Source organism: Mastomys coucha, unplaced genomic scaffold (genome assembly GCF_008632895.1).
Source record: "Mastomys coucha isolate ucsf_1 unplaced genomic scaffold, UCSF_Mcou_1 pScaffold20, whole genome shotgun sequence".
NCBI classification, from domain to species: domain Eukaryota; kingdom Metazoa; phylum Chordata; class Mammalia; order Rodentia; family Muridae; genus Mastomys; species Mastomys coucha.
Window position 1 is genome coordinate 141,954,829 of NW_022196903.1, and position 6,199 is coordinate 141,961,027.

General features: G+C 41.3%; 1 pseudogene; it reads left to right on the forward strand.

Annotated features, from left to right (window-relative positions):
- Positions 1 to 4,646: 4,646 nt before the first annotated feature.
- Positions 4,647 to 5,428, forward strand: LOC116098439 (annotated as a pseudogene).
- Positions 5,429 to 6,199: the final 771 nt, after the last annotated feature.

Sequence of the window (6,199 nt, forward strand, 5' to 3'; positions counted from 1 at the left end):
AAAAAAAAAAAAAAAAAAAGAAATGGTCATACAAGAAGTGGAAGCAGGCAGGTCTACACTGCCTTCTCCTCATACCTCTTTATATCTAGGCTGTCCCTGGGAAGGTAGTCACTTCAGTAGTGATCGTCCTGCTTCAGTTAATCCTCTCTGCAGCTGGCTTCACAGACATGCCTGGATTGTCTCCTGGGCTATGGTAAACAGCATTAAGTTAACAAGACCACCACAAAATAGGTTCACCCAAAGAATACCAGAACCCAAAATCAAGGTAGATGAGTGATTTTCTAGAGACAATAAGGTCTCAGTAGGGAAGAGGGCAATTAATGGTCTAAACTCAGCAAGCTAAACTACAGTGAAAGGAAATCTGGAGTTCTTTCCTCTGATGGCTGATCAACTGGACAGGATGTAGATCACCTAGGAGAAATGCTTCAAGGCATTTCTGTGAGGGAGTTTCTACATTAGGTTAATTCAGGTCAGAAGACCTACCACAAATCCCACCATCCCACAGGCTGGAATCCTAGACTGAATATAAGGAAAAAGCGAAATGGAAACCTCCATTCATCTCTCTCTGCTTCCTGCTTGTGGGGATTTGAATGAGAATGGCCCCACAGGCTCATTATGTTTGAATACTTGGTCTCAGTTGATGAAACTGTTTGGAAAAGATTACCAGGTGTGGCTTTGTTGGAGGAAGTATGTCACTGGGAGAAGTGGGATTGGGGGGTTCTAAAGACTAGTGTGCCTCTCTCCACACCCTGCTTATGGAGATGTGACCTCTCAGCTGTTCCTGCTGCCATGCCCTTCTCCATTGTGTACTGTAACCATTTGGTCATCGTATTTGTCCAAGCAATAGAAAGTAACAAAGTCGCTGACCATAGACACAATGTAACCAGCTACCTCACATGTTTACCACCAAGATTCTGCTCTGATAGACTCTTCCTATAGACTGTGAGCCAAACCTTTCCTCTCTTAAGTTACTTTCATCTGATATTTTGTCTCAGCAATGAGAAAAGTAACTAATATATTTTCTAAATCCTCCAAAAAATAAGTTGAGGAAGGTATGTGATATTAAGTGGCTTGCATAAAAAATAGTATCTTTAATGGATTGCTAATACAGTATGAGCAATAATAAAACAAGAGTCTGAACTCACAGGAAAGCTGGAAAATATTCATGAAAGACAGAGTTTGAGGCAAATCAACAACCTTTGATTAATGCTTGTAAAGGAATTATAGACTTGAGTGAGGCTGAATCCATAAACCCCTTATCCACTGTGAGACAACCGGCCGGCCAAATGCATTTAAATGTGAATGGACACCACACCATGGTTCAACAAGAATGGTGTGAGTCACTTGACTGTAACTCAGGATTTTTGTATGTTTAAACAGTGTTCATAAAATGGTCTCTTCCAAATTCTTATCATTAAAAAATAATTCTGATTCATTTAACAAGCCTGAACACTTTTCTTGGCTGATAATGCTTCTTTAGCTGGTTACCTGACTATTAAGATAGACAAGATCCTTAAAATTGTACATATGCCTCATATTCCAGTCACCCCCTATGTAAATAGAACTTTCTCCTACATATACACAACTTCACCCATTGGCCATCCTCCCACCTGCCCTCCCCAGTGATTTAGACCAACACAGAAAAAGAAAGAAAGGTTTTGAAGGCTAAGTCAAATCCTTGATTGGTTCTTTTCAGTTATTTCTCTTTTCTCATTGTTGCTGCTCTATTTGGTGGCATGAACTTAGGAAAGCAGTGCTTAAGAATGAGGTGGACTAAAGCATCATGCAATAGCCAATTTTTTTCAGAGTACCAGACAATTTATAGTCTGAGCAAGGAAGGTTAAGCAAGGCCATGTGAGCAAAGTTCACTTGAGTTCCAGTTGTATACAGTCACAAGGGCAAGGTCACATGAGTTTAGTTGTATATAGTCAGGAAGACAATACTCTTAATCCTAATGGGTAAAATGATGGGTAACCTGAAGCAAACTCACTCCTATTTACTCTACTTGGGAGAGGCACAAAAGCACAGTGCAAGAACAAACGCATGTTATAAAGGAGCAGAGGTTATGAGACTCTTATCTTGTTTTCCTGGAGTTTTGTCACAAGCTCTCAGAAATCTCCTACAGCTTCATTCATGGACTCTGTTCTGACATCTCCCCCCATTTTTATTATTTAAATGAAGTATGTCCAGAGTGGTTTTGTTTCAAAATGTTGTTGATAAGTCTAATTGTCTTCTGATACATGAATATCCTATAAGTAAGCAAAGTATAGACTCAATGAATCTTGCTGTAACTGTTTAACATGAGAACTTAAATTCCCTCACAAATCTTGTAAATGGTATTAAATCTGTTCCCATGAGCAATTTGTAATTACACGATTGAGTATGATCCAAGGAATAATTCAAAACGTATCTTCCATGAGGTCTCAAATCAATTAACATGCTACTACCAGGTTGAATGATTTTTCCTTTTCCAATCTAACGTCTGAACCAAGGAACAGGAATATATTTATAACTTTCTTAAGAAACTGTAGCATAAACAGAATCTAAACTACATCCTGTACTATTACACAATAGTTATATAATATTATACTAATATTACATATTATATTATATAATGTATTAATACTCTGTATAATGATGATTACATTATTATATTAGCCAGGAAAGTCCAGAGAATAGTTTAAAGAAAGACTCATGTGATTAATAATTCTGGTGTCAGGTAAAATAGAAAAAGTACATATTTGCCTTCTAATAGGAATATAAATTTTATGCTGTCCTATGCAAATAAGTAGTTAAAATCCAAAGGAAAATTAAATGCTATCCCTTCTTCAGATGGATGAATAAGTCTATTATGGTCCCAAGGTCCATAATAGAAATACAAAGTCATTAGTAAAGATAACAGAAGCTAATAGACTTGGTGAGAGGCATTTCCTTATCATAGATGCACATGCCAAAGCAGCTAGCAGTGCCAGAAAAAGATTCTCAGGTGACATAGGACTCTATGGGTTAGGGTTAGGGTTAGGGTTAGGGTTAGGGTTAGGGTTAGGGTTAGGGTTAGGGTTAGGGTTAGGGTTTGCAGAATATGTTCTCTCTTGGGACTTAGGGCCTTATCTAGGCCCCAGGTAGGCAGACTTGACCTCTGATGATAAGGTCAATATCTCCTTTTGCCTCTCAGCTATAAAGTTTTTCTCTTTGTGGTGTCTTCCACTGTCACAATGCCCTCTATCCATTGTCTCTGATGGCCTGAGGCCACAGGAGCTAGAGAGGAATCCATAATCATCCTCAGTAGATCCACCTGCAAGGATAGACACAAATCCACACATCCACACATCCACACATCCACACATCCACACATTCAAACTTCAACACATCCACACATTCACACACCCACACACCCACACATCTACACATCCACATACCCACACTTCAACACATACACACATACACACTTCAACACATCCACACATACACACACCCACACATCCACACATCTACACATCAATACATCCACACACCCACACTTCAGCACATCCACACATCCACACATCCACACATCCACACATCTACACATCTACACACCCACACTTCAACACATACACACATCCACACTTCAACACATCCACACATCCACACATTCACACATCCACACACCCACACATCCACACATCAACACATCAATACATCAACACATCCCCTCCAAATCTTTTTCAACCAAGCAGGCTTCCAAGCCTTAAACTACACAGAACTGTCTAAAGGCAGTTCAGAATGTTCTGTAGAGAAATGTTTTTAAACTCTTAAATGTGTTACCTTTGTTGGAATCCAGGAGTGACCCTACAAACTGCACATAACTTACCTCAGTCAAACAGGGATAGTTTATTGAGCATTTGCCCCAGGATTGATCAATCAGGGTCATAGACCAGACTCAGGGGCTGACTATGACCCCCAAGGCAGAATCCTACAAAGCTTTTAAATCTAAAATCCACAAACATCTGTGCCAAGTTATTCCACCAATCAGGATTTAGGAATAAGGAACTCCTTAGGAGCATGTCTTTGCTATACATTTATCCTGTTCCCATTGGTTAGGTTATTCACCTGTGGCAGAGTGACTTTACTTGCCTAACATTCATGTCCCAACTTGTCAACCAGGATGTCAGTTACCCACATAACATGTCTTCTGCCAAGTAGAATGTCAATTTCCAGGGAGGTCCAAGCTTATTGTGGCTTACTATACAAAGCAGTTCTAACTGACCTCTATTATGATTGGTTTCCAAGAACAGCAACAGAATCCTGATTGGTGGAATAACTTGGCACTGATGTTTGTGGGTTTCAGGTTTAAAAGCTTTGTAGGATTCTGGCTTGGGGGGTCATAGAACATAACAGAATATACACTCAAGTCAGGCATGAGCAAGTTTCCTTGTAACATTAGTAATAGTATAAAATGGCTGACTAGACCAGCAACACTTACCCAGGCCTTAACATCTTTGAAGCATTTTCCTTTTTAATTAAGAGTAAATAAGGAAAGTCCAAGAATATATTTTGGTATGCATCTCCCTTTATTTTTAAGCAATTGTTATTTTAATATTCTGTCACTTCTGCCCAGCCAGAAGTGAAGGTGCAGGTCCGTCTGTGGACTCTGAGAGGCCCCTGCCCGGATGGCAGCAGTAGTTCTAGGGAAAGACACCATGGGCCCTGAGCGTATCTTCCCCAGTCAGACTGAAGACTTGGAACCACATCAGGGTCTTACAGAAGAAACTGGGGATTGGAGCAGTGAAGAACCCGAGGAAGAGTTGGAGGAAACAGGAGCAGGCCCCAGCAGGCTACTCGTACCAGTCCCTCAATCAAGACCCTGAACAAGAAGAGGTGAAACTGGCACCAGTGGGTGAAGGAGAAGATGGAGCTGCTGACATCCAAGATCGGATCCAGGCCCTGGAACTCCATTTGCCAGACCCTCCATTGGAGAGTGAGGATGAAGATGAGGAAGGAGTTGCAGCATTGAGCAGCCACAGCGCTATCCCCATGGACCCAGAACACGCAGAGCTGGTGAAGAGGACGATGGCTGGAGTAAGCCTGCCTGCACCAGGGGTTCCTGCCTGGGCTTGGGAGATATCGGATGCTCAGTGGGAAGGTGTGGTACAGAAAGCACTCCAAGCCCGGCAGGCATCCCCTGCCTGGAAGTGACCACACAGAGAGAGAGAGCTGCCTTATCTCCCTACATTCCAAGCCAAGACCAGCGCAGGACTAACAACTCAGGTTTTAACAGCCTTCTCCTTCCCATGTCCCTTTCACACCAAGGCGACTCAGACCTCTCAGAGACCCACTTTATTCAGTTCTGTACATATGGGGACATCGCCCAAGCCCAGCCCACCTTAGCATGTATCACTCTGTGGAGAATAAAGCACCCTATGTACACAGCCAAAAAAAAAAAAAAAAAAAAAAAAAAAAAAGACAAAAAGAAAGAAGAAAAAGAAAAAGAAAAGAAAAAGAAAACATTCGGTCTCTTTTAATTATACCCTGACCTTCAGAATTATAAAGAATTTCTGTAACATGATTAATATTCCAATTTTTTACAAAAGTTTTAAAAAGTTTACTACCATAGGCTGAGCCATAGACAGTTTCTATAGATATAGGCACTCCCATGACAGCAGAAGTTTGTGTAAGAGAACTGGCACAAACGTTATTGTTGCGGAATTTAAATCCTCTAATTTTGTGCATTCATTTGCTGTGGGAGCTGTTTATTTTAATATTCTACTGTCTCAATGACAGCCAACCCTCTGCATCAACAACTTGGAGCAGCTTTTTAGCTTTTTTAATTTTTTTTATTAGATATTTTCTTTATTTACATGTCATATGATATCTCCTTTCCAAGTTTCCCCTCTGGAAAAAAAAATAACCTGTTCCCTCCCCCCTCACCAACCCACCCTCTCCCACTTCCTGGCCCTGGGATTCCCCTACACTGGGGCATAGAACCCTCACAGGACCAAGGGCCTCTCCTCCCATTGATGACCGACTAGGCCATCCTCTGCTATATATATGCTGCTGGAGCCATTAGTCCCACCATGTGTACTCTTTGGTTGGTGATTTAGTCCCTGGGAGCTCTGAGGGTACTAGGTAGTTCATATTGTTGTTCATCCTAAGGGGCTGCAAGCCCTTCAGCTCCTTGGGTCCTTTCTCTAGCTCCTTCATTGGGGACCCTGTGCTC